This window comes from Nerophis lumbriciformis, linkage group LG07, assembly GCF_033978685.3.
Source record: "Nerophis lumbriciformis linkage group LG07, RoL_Nlum_v2.1, whole genome shotgun sequence".
Classification (NCBI taxonomy): Eukaryota; Metazoa; Chordata; class Actinopteri; order Syngnathiformes; family Syngnathidae; genus Nerophis; species Nerophis lumbriciformis.
The window spans coordinates 22,359,155-22,377,104 of NC_084554.2; the positions used below are offsets into that span (position 1 = coordinate 22,359,155).

The 17,950-nt window shown below is 34.6% G+C and overlaps 1 long non-coding RNA gene across 1 annotated transcript; it reads left to right on the forward strand.

Annotated features, from left to right (window-relative positions):
* The first annotated feature begins 3,966 nt into the window (after positions 1 to 3,966).
* Positions 3,967 to 4,598, forward strand: LOC133609254 (uncharacterized). The gene is made up of 3 exons (XR_009815689.2): positions 3,967 to 4,112; positions 4,214 to 4,391; positions 4,480 to 4,598. It is a non-coding gene; the product is annotated as an uncharacterized lncRNA (long non-coding RNA).
* Positions 4,599 to 17,950: the final 13,352 nt, after the last annotated feature.

A 17,950-nucleotide genomic window follows, 5' to 3' on the forward strand; every position in this document is an offset into this window, starting at 1 on the left:
AAAAAGCAATAAAAATGTATTTTAACATAACTCCCAAACAACACATGCAAAATGGCTAATAATGCCTGGAGACATGTATCTTTGTTAGTTTTACTAGAAACAAGATATATTGTAAGGTTTGCAAAGACACAAGTAAGTTTTTTTTTTCCACTATGACAGTATAATTGTCATATTAAATATGAAAGTTAACATATAACTCCAAAACCAAACATGAATTTTGTCTAAAAATGCCTATAATATTGTATCTTTGTGAGTTTCAGTATAATAAGTTATTTTTGTAAGGTTTACAAATACAAAAATGAGGTTTTACACATAATGACGGTATAACTGCAACACTCAATATGACAGTTATTTAATCATAACTCCTAAACCAAACAAAACATTTCTAATAAAGCGTGAAGAAATGTATCTTTGTGAATTTTACTAGAAACATTTTCTTTTGTAAGGTTTGCAAAGACACCAGTTAGTTATTTTTACTCAATATGACAGTATAACTGCCACTCTCAATATGACAGTTATTTAAACTTCACATGAAAAAAGGCAATTAATGCCTGAAATAATGCATTCTTGTGAGTTTTACTAGAAACATGTGCTTTTTTAAGGCTTGCAAACACAAAAAGTATGTTTTTCCTCAATATGACAGTAATGTTCTTAAAATCCTGAGATTTGCGAAAAAAGCAATAAAAATGAATTCCATTATAATTCCTAAACAAAACATGCAAACTGTCTAGAAATTCATTTAATATTGAATCCATGTGAGTTCTAATTGAATCAGTTGTATTTGTAAGGTTTTCAAATACAAAAATGAGATTTTACACATAATGACAGTATATTTGCAACACTCATGTCAAGTTTTATAATCATAACTCCAAAACCAAACATGCATTTGTCTAAAAATGCCTTTAATATCGTATTTTTGTGAGTTTTAGTAGAATTAGTTATTTTTGTAAGGTTTGCAAATACAAATGTTAGGTTTTACACATAATGACAGTATAACTGCAACACTCAATATGACAGTAAACTGCCATACTTAATCGGACAGTTATGTAAACATACCTACTAAACCAAGCATGCAAAATAGCTAATAATGCCTGGAAAAATGTATCTTTGTGAGTTTTACTAGAAAACAAATATTTTGTAAGGTTTGTAAATACACAAGTTAGTTTTTTTTACTCAAAATGACGGTATGACTGCCATACTAAAAATGAAAGTTTTATAAACATAATTCCAAAACCAAATATCCTTTGTCTAAAAATACCTGTAATAGTGTATCCATTAAGTTTAACTAGAAACAGTTATTTTCGTAAGGTTTTTTTTGTAAGGTTTTTTTCTCACTATGACAGTATACTGTCACATTCTGTTAAACCACACATGCAAAATGGCTAAAAATGCCTGGAGAAATGTATATTTGTGAGTTTTACTTGGGAAAAAAAATATTTTGTAAGGTTTGTAAAGACAAAAGTTAGTTTTTTTACTCAATATGACAGTATAACTGTCATACTGAATATAGGAGTTATATAACGATATATCTCCAAAACCAAACTTACAAACCGTCTAAAAATGCCTGTAATATTTAATCTATGTGAGTTTTACCAGAATCAGGTATTTTGGTATGGTTTACAAATACAAAAATTAGGTTGTACTCATAATGACAGTATAACAGCCATATTCAATATGACAGTTATTTAAACATTACTCCTAAACCAAACATGCAAAACGGCTAATAATACCTGGAGAAATGTATTGTTGTGAGTTTTACTGGAAAACATTATTTTATAAGGTTTGTAAAGATACAAGTCAGTTTTTTTTAGTCAATATGACAGTATAACTGTCATACTAAATATGAAAGTTATATAAACATAACTCCAAAACCAAACTTGCAATCCGTCTATAAATGCCTGTAATTTTGGATCTATGTGAGTTTTACCAGAATCAGGTATTTTGGTAAAGTTTAGAAATACAAACATTATGTTTTACTCATAATGACAGTATAACAGCCACATTCAATATGACAGTTATTTAAAATAACTCATAAACCAAACATGCAAAACGGCTAATAATGCCTGTAGAAATGTATCTTTGTGAGTTTTACTGGAAAACAATATTTTGTAAGGTTTGTAAAGACACAAGTTAGGTTTTTTTTACTCAATATGACAGTATAACTGTCATACTATATATGAAAGTTATATAAACATAACTACAAAACCAAACATGCATTATGTCTAAAATTGCCTGTATTTTGGATTTATGTGAGTTTTACCAGAATCAGGTATTTTTTTAAGGTTTACAATTGCAAAAATTAGGTTTTACTCTTAATGACAGTATAACTGCCACACTTAATATAACAGTTATTTAAACTAAACTCTTAAACCACACATAAAAAATGTCTAATAATGCGTGAAGAAATGTATCTTTGTGAATTTTACTAGAAACATTTTCTTTTGTAACGTTTGCAAAGACACAAGTTAGTTGGTTTTTTTTCAATATGACAGTATAACTGTCATACTAAATATGAAAGTTAGTAGCTGAGATAGGCTCCAGCGCCCACCGCGACCCAAAAGGGAATAAGCGGTAGAAAATGGATTGATGGATATAAACATAACTCCAAAACCAAACATGCATTATGTCTAATAATACCTGTAATATTGTATCCATTGAGTTGAGCTAGAATCAGTTGTTTTTGAAAGGTTTGCAAATACAAAATATGTTTTTTTTCTCACTATGACAGTACCGGTATACTATCATACTCAATCTGACAGTTATTTAAACATATCTACCAAACCACGAATTCAAAATGGCTAATAATGCCTGGAGAAATGTATCTTTGTGAGTTTTACTGGAAAACAATATTTTGTAAGGTTTGTAAAGACACAAGTTAGTTTTTTTATTCAATATGACAGTATAACTGTCATACTAAATATGAAAGTTAGTAGCTGAGATAGGCTCCAGCGCCCCCCGCGACCCCAAAGGGAATAAGCGGTAGAAATGGATGGATGGATGGATGTTGTATCTGTGTGAATTTTAGTAGAATCAGGCATTTTTTTATGGTTTAAAAATGCAAAAATTAGGTTTTCTTCATAAGGACAGTATAACTGCCACACTCAATATTTAAACATAACTAAACCACACATGCAAAATGGCTAATAATGCCTGGAGAAATGTATCTTCGTGAGTTTTAATGGAAAAAAATATTTTGTAAGGTTTGTAAGACACAAGTTATTTGTTTTTTTTACTCACTATGACAGTATAACTGTCATACTAAATATGAAATTTATGTAAACATACCTCCAAAACCAAACTGCATTATGTCTAAAAATACCTGTAATATTGCATCCATGTGAGTTTATTTAGAAACAGTTGTTTTTGTAAGGTTTTTTCACACTATGACAGTATACTGTCACACTCAATCTGACAGTTATTTAAACATAACTACTAAACCACACATACAAAATGGCTAATAATGCCTGGATAAATGTATCTTTGTGAGTTTTACTGGGAAAAAAAAAATATTTTGTAAGGTTTGTAAAGACACAAGTTAGTTTTTGTTTTACTCACTATGACAGTATAACTCTCATACTAAATCTGAAAGTTATATAAACATGACTCCAAAACCAAATTACATTATGTATAAAAAAAAATACCTGTAATATTGTATCCATGTGAGTTTAACTAGAAACAGTTGTTTTTTTAAGTTTTTTTTGTAAGGATTTTTCTCACTATGACAGTCACACTCAATTTGACAGTTATTTAAACACAACTACTAAACCACACATTCAAAATGGCTAATAAAGCCTGGAGAAATGTATCTTTGTGAGTTTATATTATAGTTATTTGCTGGCATTTTAAGACGTTGCCCCTTTTAGCTTGTTGCCTCTGACAACCAAAGTGCCCAATTGAACGGCACCTGAAATCAGACGCACCTGTGGAGCATTAGGGCTGCACACATTTAAAAAGGAGCGACCAGGAGGATCGGGAGACTTGACAAGAAGGACCGGGTGAACGCGCGCAGGTTGGGAAGGAATCCCCAGGACTACCCAGCAGACCTGCAGGCTACCGTAGCGAACCCCCAGAATCCCACAACTTGCAGGGGCAGAGGAAACTCTGCTTCCAAAGTAAGGGTCGTGCCTTGTGGATTTGCAGGGGTATTCAACTGCCTTGGGCTGTGGGCTTGCGGCTCGTGCATCATGCGCTGGCTGTGTGGTTCTGTGAGCAGGAGCGATCGGGACCCGCAGACCTGCGGTGACCCCCGGGAGAGACCAAGAGGCGGAGCGAGCCGGAACAAGTACGGCCACGTAGGTCCTGCGAGTGACCGGAGACTGGCGAGGAGGGTGGGCGTACCCAATACGCCTGCGCAGAATTACAGCAGGGGCAGGGGAAACCCTGCCTTGTGTGTAAGTGTGACGTCAGCCCTGAGAGCGTCTCCGTATTTTTAAATTATTTTATCCCCGTGGCCTGCCTCTGATTTTAATTTGTGTGCAGGAGGCCGCCGTGGAAGTGAGCGGAGCCAGGACACTGACCACGCCTGTCGCGGCTGTACACTGACCATATTATTGTTTACCAATTGGTATTTTTAGTGTTATTAACTTGACTGTTTTTAATTTGTATTGTAATGAATTGTAAATCAACATCATTATATTTACTTATTTTGGGACGGTTGCTCTCACTGCATTGGGTTCTTAATAGTTATATTAGTTTTAATCAAAATTGTATTAGATTTTAAATTTCCACCACTCGGGTCCATCACACAAGTTAGTTTTTTTTACTCAATGTGACAGTATAACTGTCATAATTAATATGAAAGTTGTAAAAACTTAACTCCAAAACCAATTTTGCAATCCGTCTTAAAATGCCTGTAATATTGAATCTATGTGAGTTTTACCGGAATCAGGTATTTTGGTAAGGTTTAAAAATACAAAAATTAGGTTTTACTCAATATGACAGTATTCTGTCAAACTCATTCTAATTATTAAATTTATATAAACATGACTCCAAAACCAAACTTGCATTACGTCTAAAAATACCTGTAATATTGTATCCATTGAGTTTAACTAGAATCAGTTGTTTTTGGAAGGTTTGCAAATACAAAATATGTTTTTTTTCTCACTATGACAGTATACTGTCATACTCAATCTGACAGTTATTTAAACATAACTACTAAACCACACATGCAAAATAGCTAATAATGCCTGGAGAAATGTATCTTTGAGTTTTACTGGAAAACAATATTTTGTAAAGACAAAAATGAGGTTTTTTTAGTCAATATGACGGTTTAACTATCATACCGAATTCGAAAGTTATATAAAGATATATCTCCAAAACCAAACTTGCAATCCGTCTAAAAATGCCTGTAATATTGAATCTATGTGAGTTTTACCAGAATCAGGTATTTTGGTAAGGTTTACAAATACAAAAATTAGATTTAACTAATAATGACAGTACAGGTAAAAGCCAGTAAATTAGAATATTTTGAAAAACTTGATTTATTTCAGTAATTGCATTCAAAAGGTGTAACTTGTACATTATATGTATTCATTGCACACAGACTGATGCATTCAAATGTTTATTTCATTTAATTTTGATGATTTGAAGTGGCAACAAATGAAAATCCAAAATTCCGTATGTCACAAAATTAGAATATTACTTAAGGCTAATACAAAAAAGGGATTTTTAGAAATGTTGGCCAACTGAAAAGTATGAAAATGAAAAATATGAGCATGTACAATACTCAATACTTGGTTGGAGCTCCTTTTGCCTCAATTACTGCGTTAATGCGGCGTGGCATGGAGTCGATGAGTTTCTGGCACTGCTTAGGTGTTATGAGAGCCCAGGTTGCTCTGATAGTGGCCTTCAACTCTTCTGCGTTTTTGGGTCTGGCATTCTGCATCTTCCTTTTCACAATACCCCACAGATTTTCTATGGGGCTAAGGTCAGGGGAGTTGGCGGGCCAATTTAGAACAGAAATACCATGGTCCGTAAACCAGGCACAGGTAGATTTTGCGCTGTGTGCAGGCGCCAAGTCCTGTTGGAACTTGAAATCTCCATCTCCATAGAGCAGGTCAGCAGCAGGAAGCATGAAGTGCTCTAAAACTTGCTGGTAGACGGCTGCGTTGACCCTGGATCTCAGGAAACAGAGTGGACCGACACCAGCAGATGACATGGCACCCCAAACCATCACTGATGGTGGAAACTTTACACTAGACTTCAGGCAACGTGGATCCTGTGCCTCTCCTGTCTTCCTCCAGACTCTGGGACCTCGATTTCCAAAGGAAATGCAAAATTTGCATGGTTGGGTGATGGTTTGGGGTGCCATGTCATCTGCTGGTGTCGGTCCACTCTGTTTCCTGAGATCCAGGGTCAACGCAGCCGTCTACCAGCAAGTTTTAGAGCACTTCATGCTTCCTGCTGCTGACCTGCTCTATGGAGATGGAGATTTCAAGTTCCAACAGGACTTGGCGCCTGCACACAGCGCAAAATCTACCCGTGCCTGGTTTACGGACCATGGTATTTCTGTTCTAAATTGGCCCGCCAACTCCCCTGACCTTAGCCCCATAGAAAATCTGTGGGGTATTGTAAAAAGGAAGATGCAGAATGCCAGACCCAAAAACGCAGAAGAGTTGAAGGCCACTATCAGAGCAACCTGGGCTCTCATAACACCTGAGCAGTGCCAGAAACTCATCGACTCCATGCCACGCCGCATTACTGCAGTAATTGAGGCAAAAGGAGCTCCACCAAGTATTGAGTATTGTACATGCTCATATTTTTCATTTTCATACTTTTCAGTTGGCCAACATTTCTAAAAATCCCTTTTTTGTATTAGCCTTAAGTAATATTCTAATTTTGTGACACACGGAATTTTGGATTTTCATTTGTTGCCACTTCAAATCATCAAAATTAAATGAAATAAACATTTGAATGCATCAGTCTGTGTGCAATGAATAAATATAATGTACAAGTTACACCTTTTGAATGCAATTACTGAAATAAATCAAGTTTTTCAAAATATTCTAATTTACTGGCTTTTACCTGTACAACAGCCACATTCAATATGACAGTTATTTAAACATAACTCCTAAACCAAACATGCAGAACGGCTAATAATGCCTGGAGAAATGTATCTTTGTGAGTTTTACTGGAAAACAATATTTTGTAAGGTTTGTAAAGACACAAGTTAGTTTGTTTTAGTCAATATGACGGTAAAACTGTCATACTAAATATGAAAGTTATATAAACATAAATCCAAAACCAAACTGCATTATGTTTAAAAATACCTGTAATATTGTATCCATTGAGTTTAACTAGAATCAGGTTTTTTTGTATGGTTTGCAAATACAAAATGTTTTTTTCTCACTATGACAGTATACTGTCATACTCAATCTGACAGTTATTTAATTATAACTACTAAACCATTCATGCAAAATGGCTAATAATAGTTGGAGAAATGTATCTTTGTGAGTTTTACTGGAAAAAAAATATTTTGTAAGGTTTGTAAAGACACAAGTTAGTTGTTTTTAGTCAATATGATTGTAAAACTGCCATACTAAATATGAAAGTTATACAAACATAACTCCAAAACCAAACTTGCAATCCGTCTTAAAATGCCTGTAATATTAAATCTATGTGAGTTTTACCAGAATCAGGTATTTTGGTAAGGTTTACAAATACAAAAATTAGGTTTTACTCATAATGACAGTAAACAGCCACATTCAATATGACAGTTATTTAAACATTACTCCAAACCAAACATGCAAAACGGCTAATAATAATTGTTTGAAATATCTTAGTGAGTTTTACCGGAAAACATTATTTTATAAGGTTTGTAAAAATACAAGTTAGTTTTTTATACTCAATATGACAGTATAACTGTCATACTAAATATGAAAATTATATACCGGTAAACATAATTCCAAAACCAAACATGTTTTATGTCTAAAAAATGCCTGTAATAGTGTATTTATGTGAGTTGTTCTAGAATCAGTTGTTTTTGTAAAGTTTTGCAAGTAAAAAATATGTGTTTTTGATTGGCTACACTAAAATTGGCCCTAGTGTGTGAATGTGAGTGTGAATGTTGTCTGTCTATCTGTGTTGGCCTTGCGATGAGGTGGCGTTTTGTCCAGGGTGTACCCCGCCTTCCGCCAGATTGTAGCTGAGATAGGCTCCAGCGCCCCCCGCGACCCCGAAGGGAATAAGCGGTAGAAAATGGATGGATGGATGGATGTTTTTCTCACTATGACAGTATAATGTCACACTCAATCTGGCAGTTATTTAAACATAACTACTAAACCAAACATGCAAAATGGCTAAAAATGCCTGGACAATTGTATCTTTGTGAGTTTTACTGGAAACAAATATTTTGTAAGGTTTGTGAAGACATAAGTTAGTTTTTTTAACTCAATATGACAGTATAACTGTCTTACTAAATATGAAAGTTATATAGACATAACTCCAAAACCAAACAGGCATTATGTCTAAAAATACCTGTAGTATTGTATCTATTGAGTTTAACTAGAATCAGTTGTTTTAGTAAAGTTTTGCAAATACAAAATATGTTTTTTTCTCACTATGACAGTATACTGTCTTACTCAACCTGACTGTTATTTAAACATAACTACTAAACCAAACATACAAAATGGCAAATAATGCCTGGAGAAACGTATCTTTGTGAGTTTTACTGGAAAAAACATATTTTGTAAGGTTTGTAAAGACACAAGTTAGTTTTTTTTTACTCAATATGACGGTATAACTGTCATACTAAATATGAAAGTTATATCAACATAACTTTAAAACCAAACATGCATTATGTCTATAAATACCTGTAATATTGTATCCATATGAGTTTAACTAGAAACAGTTGTTTTTGTAAGGTTTTTTTGTAAGGTTTTTTCTCATGACAGTATACTGTCACAGTCAATCTGACAGTTATTTAAACATAACTACTAAAGCACACATTGTGAGTTTTACTGGAAAAATATATATATTTTGTAAGGTTGTAAAGACACAAGTTAGTTTTTTTTAATTAATATGACGGTATAACTGTCATACTAAATATGAAAGTTATATAAACATAACTCCAAAACCAAACTTGCAATCCGTCTAAAAATGCCTGTAATATTGAATAAATGTGAGTTTTACCAGAATCACGTATTTTGGTAAGGTTTACAAATACAAAAATTAGGTTTTACTCATTATGACAGTATAACAGCCACATTTAATATGACAGTTATTTAAACACAACTCCTAAACCAAACATGCACAACGGCTAATAATGCCTGGAGAAATGTATCTTTGTGAGATTTACTGGAAAACTATTTTTTGTAAGGTTTGTAAGGACACAAGTTGGTTTATTTTTTACTCAATATGACAGTATAACTGTCATACTAAATATGAAAGTTTTACAAACATAACTCCAAAACAAAACTGCATTATGTCTAAAAATACTTGTGGTATTGTATCCATGTGAGTTTAACTAGAAACAGTTGTTTATGTAAGGTTTTTTTGAAAGGTTTTTTCTCAATATGACAGTATACTGTCACACTCAATCCGACAGTTATTTAAACATATCAACAAAACCACACATGCAAAATGGCTAATAATGCCTGGAAAAAAATTATATTTGTGAGTTTTACTGGAAAAAAATATATTTTGTAGGGTTTTTTAAGACACAAGTTAGTTTTTTTCACTCAATATAACAGTATAACTGTCATACTGAATATGAAAGTTATATAAACATACCTCCAAAACCAAACATGCATTATGTCTAAAAAAAAATGCCTGTAATCGTGTATTCATGTGAGTTTTACTAGAATCAGTTGTTTTTGTAAGGTTTGTAAATACAAAATATGGGTTTTACTCACTATGACAGTATACTGTCATACTCAATCTGACAGTTATTTAAACATAACTACTAAACCACAAATGCAAAATGGCTAATAATTCCTGGAGAAGTGTATCTTTGTGAGTTTTACTGGAAAACAATATTTTGTAAGGTTTGTAAAGACACAAGTTAGTTTTTTTTATTCAATATGACAATATAACTGTCATACTAAATATGAAAGTTATATAAACATAACTCCAAACATGTATTATTCTAAAATTCCTGTAATGTTGTATCTGTGTGAATTTTACTAGAATCTGGCAATTTTTTATGGTTTAAAAATGCAAAAATTAGGTTTTCCTCAAAGGACAGTATAACTGCCACACTCAATATGACAGTTATTTAAACATAACTACTAAACCACTTACGACCGACAGACGATTCTGGATGTGGATAGATCGGGCTGTTATAGACTGAAAGATGCGTGTACTTTGGACCTCCTCGCTAGCATGGGAATACTTCACTGGCTACATCCAGCGGCCTTTGAAGCAGCGGAGTTAAGAGCCAGCGGGGACCGTCAACGGAAGACACGTAAGCGGTGTGAGCGGAAGCAGAAGCGGGGATGCCGGGCGGGGCTAACAACAAAGCGAAAGTTTAATCCTCAAAGGAGCGCTAGTCCGGGTGAGAAGTCAGTTAAGATAGAACTAGCCAGCGCCAGGCTGAATAATACCTGCACACATAGCAATCATTTTAGAACTATACACAACTCAAAAAATGTTTTTTCTGTGATGACTGTGTCAGAAGTAGACATGCACTCTACTGAGGTGGCAAGTTATGATGCGTTCAGTTTATCACAACATCAAGCAAACAATCGGAAAATTCCCGTCATATCAATTCCTAGATATGGTCGAAATTATATAAAGTGCACTACGCATAATAAACGCAACATTATTAATATTGCTACTACGGATAATTTCAACAAAAACTCCTCAAAACAGCCCACTACATATAATATGGGCTTCTTAAACATAAGATCATTATCTTCCAAAACGTTATTAGTTAATGAGGTCATTAGAGACAATAATCTTGACGTCATTGGTCTCGCCGAGACCTGGCTCAAACCAGACGATTTTTTAGCGCTGGGTGAGGCGTCTCCTCCTGGCTATGCGGGAGCGCATATTGCCCGTCCCATTAAAAGGGGTGGGGGAGTCGCACTCATATACAACAAAAACTTTAACCTTACCCCGAACCTAAATAATAAATATAACTCGTTTGAGGTGCTTACTTTGAGGTTTGTCACACCGCTGCCTCTCCACCTGGCTGTTATCTACTGCCCCCCAGGGCCCTATTCGGAATTCATCAGTGAATTTTCAGAGTTTGTTGCTGATTTAGTGATGCACGCCGACAATATGATCATAATGGGGGACTTTAATATCCATATGAATACCCCATCGGACCCTCAGTGCATGGCACTCCAGACTATAATTGATAGCTGTGGTCTTACACAAATAATAAATGAACCTACGCATCGCAACAGTAATACGATAGATCTAGTGCTTGTCAGGGGTGTCACCACCTCCAAAGTTACGATACTCCCGTATACTAAAGTAATGTCCGATCATTACCTTATAAAATTTGAAGTTCTGACTCATTGTCAACAAACTAATAATAATAACTACTATAGCAACCGCAACATTAATGCTGCCACGATGACTCTTGCTGGCCTACTGCCTTCGGTAATGGCACCATTCCCAAATTATGTCGGCTCTATTGATAACCTCACTAACAACTTTAACGACGCCCTGCGCGACACCATTGATAGTATAGCACCGCTAAAGCTAAAAAGAGCCCCTAAAAGGTGCACCCCATGGTTTACAGAAGAAACTAGAGCCCATAAATTATCGTGTAGAAAGCTGGAACGCAAATGGCGTGCTACTAAACTTGAAGTTTTCCATCAAGCATGGAGTGATAGTTTAATAACTTATAAACACATGCTTACCTTAGCTAAAGCTAAATATTACTCAAATCTCATCCACCTCAACAAAAATGATCCTAAATTTGTGTTTAGTACAGTAGCATCGCTAACCCAACTAGGGACTCCTCCCAGTAGCTCCACCCACTCGGCAGATGATTTTATGAATTTCTTTAATAAGAAAATTGAACTCATTAGAAAGGTGATTAAAGACAATGCATCGCAGATACAACTGGGTTCTATTAACACAGATACGACTGTATCTACGACGGATACTGCCCTCCAAAATAGTTTCTCTCTCTTTGATGAAATAACATTAGAGGAATTGTTAAGATGTGTTAATGGGACAAAACAAACAACATGTTTACTTGACCCATTTCCTGGGAAACTTATCAAGGAGCTTTTTGTATTATTAGGTCCATCAGTGCTAAATATTATAAACTTATCACTTTCCTCTGGCACTGTTCCACTAGCATTCAAAAAAGTGGTTATTCATCCTCTGCTCAAAAGACCTAACCTCGATCCTGACCTCATGGTAAACTACCGACCGGTGTCCCACCTTCCGTTTATCTCGAAAATCCTCGAAAAAATTGTCGCACAGCAGCTAAATGAACACTTAGTGTCTAACAATCTCTGTGAACCTTTTCAATCCGGTTTCAGGGCAAATCACTCTACGGAGACAGCCCTCGCAAAAATGACTAATGATCTACTGCTAACGATGGATTCTGATGCGTCGACTATGTTGCTGCTTCTTGATCTTAGCGCTGCTTTCGATACCGTTGATCATAACATTTTATTAGAGCGTATCAAAACACGTATTGGTATGTCAGACTTAGCTTTGTCATGGTTTAACTCTTATCCTACTGACAGGATGCAGTGCGTCTTCCATAATAATGTGACCTCGGACTATGTTAAGGTAACGTGCGGAGTTCCTCAGGGTTCGGTTCTTGGCCCCGCAGTCTGTAGTAATTACATGCTGCCGCTAGGCGACATCATACGCAAATACGGTGTTAACTTTCATTGTTATGCTGATGACACCCAACTCTACATGCCCCTATAGCTGACCAACACGCCGGATTGTAGTCAGCTGGAGGCGTGTCTTAATGAAATTAAACAATGGATGTCCGCTAACGTCTTGCAACTCAACACTAAGAAAACGGAAATGCTGATTATCGGTCCTGCTAAACACCGACATTTATTTAATAATACCACCTTAACATTTGACAACCAAACAATTACACAAAGCGACTCGGCAAAGAATCTGGGTATTATCTTCGACCCAACTCTCTCGTTTGAGTCACACATTAAGAGTGTTACTAAAACGGCCTTCTTTCATCTCCGTAATATCGCTAAAATTCGTTCCATTTTGTCCACTAGCGACGCTGAGATCATTATTCATGCGTTCGTTACGTCTTGTCTCGATTACTGTAACGTATTATTTTCGGGTCTCCCTATGTGTAGCATTAAAAGATTACAATTGGTACAAAATGTGGCTGCTAGACTTTTGACAAGAACAAGAAAGTTTTATCATATTACGCCTATACTGGCTCACCTGCACTGGCTTCCTGTGCACTTAAGATGCGACTTTAAGGTTTTACTACTTACATATGAAATACTACACGGTTTAGCTCCATCCTATCTTGCTGATTGTATTGTACCATATGTCCCGGCAAGAAATCTGCGTTCAAAGAACTCCGGCTTATTAGTGATTCCCAGAGCCCAAAAAAAGTCTGCGGGCTATAGAGCGTTTTCTATTCGGGCTCCAGTACTATGGAATGCCCTCCCGATAACAATTAGAGATGCTACCTCAGTAGAAACATTTAAGTCCCATCTTAAAACTCATTTGTATACTCTAGCCTTTGAATAGCCCCCCTTTTTTTTTTTTTTTTTTTTTTTAGACCAGTTGATCTGCCGTTTCTTTTCTTTTCTCCTCTGCTCCCTCCTATCCCTTGTGGAGGGGGAGACACTCAGGTTAGCCATGGATGGGGTGCTGGCTGTCCGGGGTCGGGACCCGGAGTGACCGCTCGCCTGTGTATCGGTTGGGAACATCTCTGCGCTGCTGACCCGTCTCCGCTCGGGATGGTTTCCTGCTGACCCCACTGTGGACTGGACTCTTACTGTTATGCTGGATCCACTATGGACTGTACTCTTACAATATTATGTTAGACCCACTCGACATCCATTGCATTCGGTCTCCCTAGAGGGGGGAAGGGGGTTACCCACATATGCGGTCCTCTCCAAGGTTTCTCATAGTCATTCACATCGACGTCCCACTGGGGTGAGTTTTTCCTTGCCCTTATGTGGACTCTATACCGAGGATGTCGTTGTGGCTTGTGCAGCCCTTTGAGACACTTGTGATTTAGGGCTATATAAATAAAGATTGATTGATTGATTGATTATGCAAAATGGCTAATAATGCCTGGAGAAATGTATCTTTGTGAGATTTAATGGAAAATAATATTTTGTAAGGTTTGAAAAGACAAAAGTTAGTTGTTTTTTTTACTCAATATGACAGTATAACTGTCATACTAAATATGAAAGTTATATAAACATAACTCCAAAACCAAACATGCATTATGTGTAAAAATACCTGTAATGTTGTATCTGTGTGAATTTTACTAGAATCAGGCATTTTTTATGGTTTAAAAATGCAAAAAATAGGTTTTACTCATAATGACAGTATAACTGCCACACTCAATATGACAGTTACTTAAACATAACTACTAAACCACACATGCAAAATGGCTAATATTGAATGGAGAAATGTATCTTTGTGAGTTTTACTGGATAAAAAAAATATTTTGTAAGGTTTGTAAATACACAAGTTATTTTTTTTTTACTCAATATGATGGTATAACTGTCATACTTAATATGAAAGGTATAACTCGAAAACCAAACATGCATTGTGTCTAAAAATGCCTGTAATAGTGTATCCGTGTGAGTTTTACTAGAATCAGTTGTTTTTGTAAGGTTTGCAAATACAAAATACTGGTATAACTCACTATGACAGTATACTGTCATAATCAATCTGACAGTTATTGAAACATACCTCCTAAACTAAACATGCAAAATCGCTTATAATGCCTGGAGATATGTATCTTAGTGAGTTCAACTGGAAAAAAAATATTTTGTAAGGGAAAGGTTTGTCAAGACAAAAGTTAGTTGTTTTTTTTACTCAATATGACGGTATAACTGTCATACTAAATATGAGAGTTATATAAACATAACTCCAAAACCAAATTTTCGATCTGTCTAAAAATGCCTGTAATATTGAATCTATGTGAGTTTTACTAGAATCAGTTGTTTTTGTAAGGTTTGCAAATATAAATTATGGGTTTTACTCATTATGACAATATACTGTCACACTCATTGTGACAGTTATTTAAACATAACTCCTAAACCACACGCAAAATGGCTAATAATGCCTGGAGAATTGTATCTTTGTGAGTTTTACTGGAAAACAATATTTGCAAGGTTTGTAAAGACACAAGTTAGTTTTTTTTACTCAATATGACAGTATAACTGTCATACTAAATATGAAAGTTATATAAACATAACTCAAAAAACAAACATGCTTTATGTCTAAAAATGCCTGTAATAGTGTATCCATGTGAGTTTTACTAGAATCAGTTGTTTTTGTAAGGTTTGCGAAAAGAAAATATGGGTTTTAATTACTATGACAGTATACTGTCACACTCATTGTGACAGTTATTTAAACATAACTCCTAAACCACGCGCAAAATGGGTTATAATGCCTGGATAATTGTATCTTTGTGAGTTTTACTGGAAAACAATATTTGTAAGTTTTGTAAAGACACAAGTTAATTTTTTTGACTCAATATGACATTATAACTGTCATACTAAATATAAAAGTTATATAAACATAACTCCAAAACCAAATATGCATATTGTCTAAAAATACCTGTAATAGTGTATCCATTGAGTTTAAAAGTTAAAAAAGTTAAAGTACCAATGATTGTCACACACACACTAGGTGTGGCGAAATTACTCTCTGCATTTGACCCATCACCCTTGATCACCCCCTGGGAGGTGAGGGGAGCAGTGGGCTGCAGCGGTGGCCGCGCCCGGGAATCATTTTTGGTGATTTAACTCGAAACAGTGGTTTTTGTAAGGTTTTTTTGGAAGGTTTTTTCTCACTATGACAGTATACCGTCACACTCTATTTGCAAAACCTTTAAAAAACAACTGATTCCAAATCAACTCAATAGATACAATATTACAGGTATTTTTAGACATAATACATGTTTGGTTTTGGAGTTATGTCTATATAACTTTCATATTTAGTAGACGGTTATACTGTCATATTGAGTAAAAAAAAACTAACTTTTATCTATACAAACTTTCCAGTAAATTTTACAAAGATACATTTCTCCAGGCATTATTTTCCGTTTAGCATTCTTGGTTTAGGAGTTATGTTTAAATAACTGTCATATTGAACATGGCTGTTATACTGTCATTAATTTTTGTATTTGTAAACCTTACCAAAATACCTGATTCTGGTAAAACTCACATAGATTCAATATTATAGGCATTTTTAGACGGATTGAAAGTTTGGTTTTGGAAATTTGTTTGTATAACTTTCATATTTAGTATGACAGTTATACTGTCATATTGAGTAAAAAAAACTATCCATCCATCCATCCATTCTCTACCGCTTATTCCCTTTTGGGGTCGCGGGGGGCGCTGGAGCCTGTCTCAGCTACAATCGAGCGGAAGGCGGGGTACACCCTGGACAAGTCGCCACCTCATCGCAGAAAAAAAAAACTAACTTGTGTTTTTACAAACCTTACACAATATTTTTTGTCTTAGTAAAACTCACCAAGTTTCATTTCTCCAGGCATAATTAGCCATTTTGCATGTGTGGTTTAGTAGTTATGTATAATAACTGTCAGATTGAGTATGACAGAGTAAAACCCATATTTTGTATTTGCAAACCTTACAAAAACAACTGATTCTAGTAAAACTCAAATGGATACACTATTACAGGCATTTTTTTAGAAATAATGCATGTTTTTGAGTTATGTTTATATAACTTTCATATTTATTATGACTGTTATACTGTCATTTTGAATAAAAAAAAAACTAACTTGTGTCTTTACAAACCTTACAAAATATTTTTTTTCCAGTAAAACTCACAAAGATACAATTTCCCAGGCATTTTTAGCCATTTTGCATGTGTGGTTTAGTAGTTATGTTCAAATAACTGTCAGATTGAGTATGACACTATACTGTCATAGTGAGAAAAAAACATATTTTGTATTTGCAAAACCTTACAAAAACAACTGATTCTAGTTCAACTCAATGGATACAATATTACAGGTATTTTTTTTTTTAGAAATAATGCATGTTTGGTTTTGGAGTTATGTTTATATAACTGTCATATTTAGTATGACAGTTATACTGTCATATTGAGTAAAACAAACCAACTTGTGTCTTTACAAACCTAACAAAATATATTTTTCTTGTAAAACTCACAAAGATACATAATTTCAGGCATTATTAGCCATTTTGTATGTGTAGTTTAGGAGTTATGTTTAAATAACTGTCATATTGAGTGTAACACTGTCATAGAGAGTAAAACCTAATTTTGGGATTTGCAAATCTTACAAACACAAATGATTCTAGTAAAACTAACATGAATTCAATATTATTTTTAGACATTTTGCATGTTTTGTTTAGGAATTATGATGGAATATATTTTTATTGCGTTTTTCGCATTTTCTCAGGATTATGAGAATATTACTGTCAAATAGAGGAAAAAAAACTACTTTTTGTGTTTGCAAGCCTTAAAAAACATATAATTCGAGTATAACACACAAGAATGCATTATTTCAGGCATTATTAGCCATTTTTTAAGTGTAGTTTAGGAGTAATATTTAAATAACTGTCAAATTTAGTGTGGCAGTTATACTGTCATATTGATTAAAAATAACTAACTGGTGTCTTTGCAAACCTTACAAAAGAAAATGTTTCTAGTAAAATTCACAAAGATAAATTTTTTCTTGCATTATTAGACATTTTGCATGTGGTGCTTTAGTAGTTATGTTTAAATAACTGTCAGATTGAGTATGACAGTATACTGTCATAGTGAGAAAAAAACATATTTTGTATTTGCAAAACCTTACAAAAACAACTGATTCTAGTTC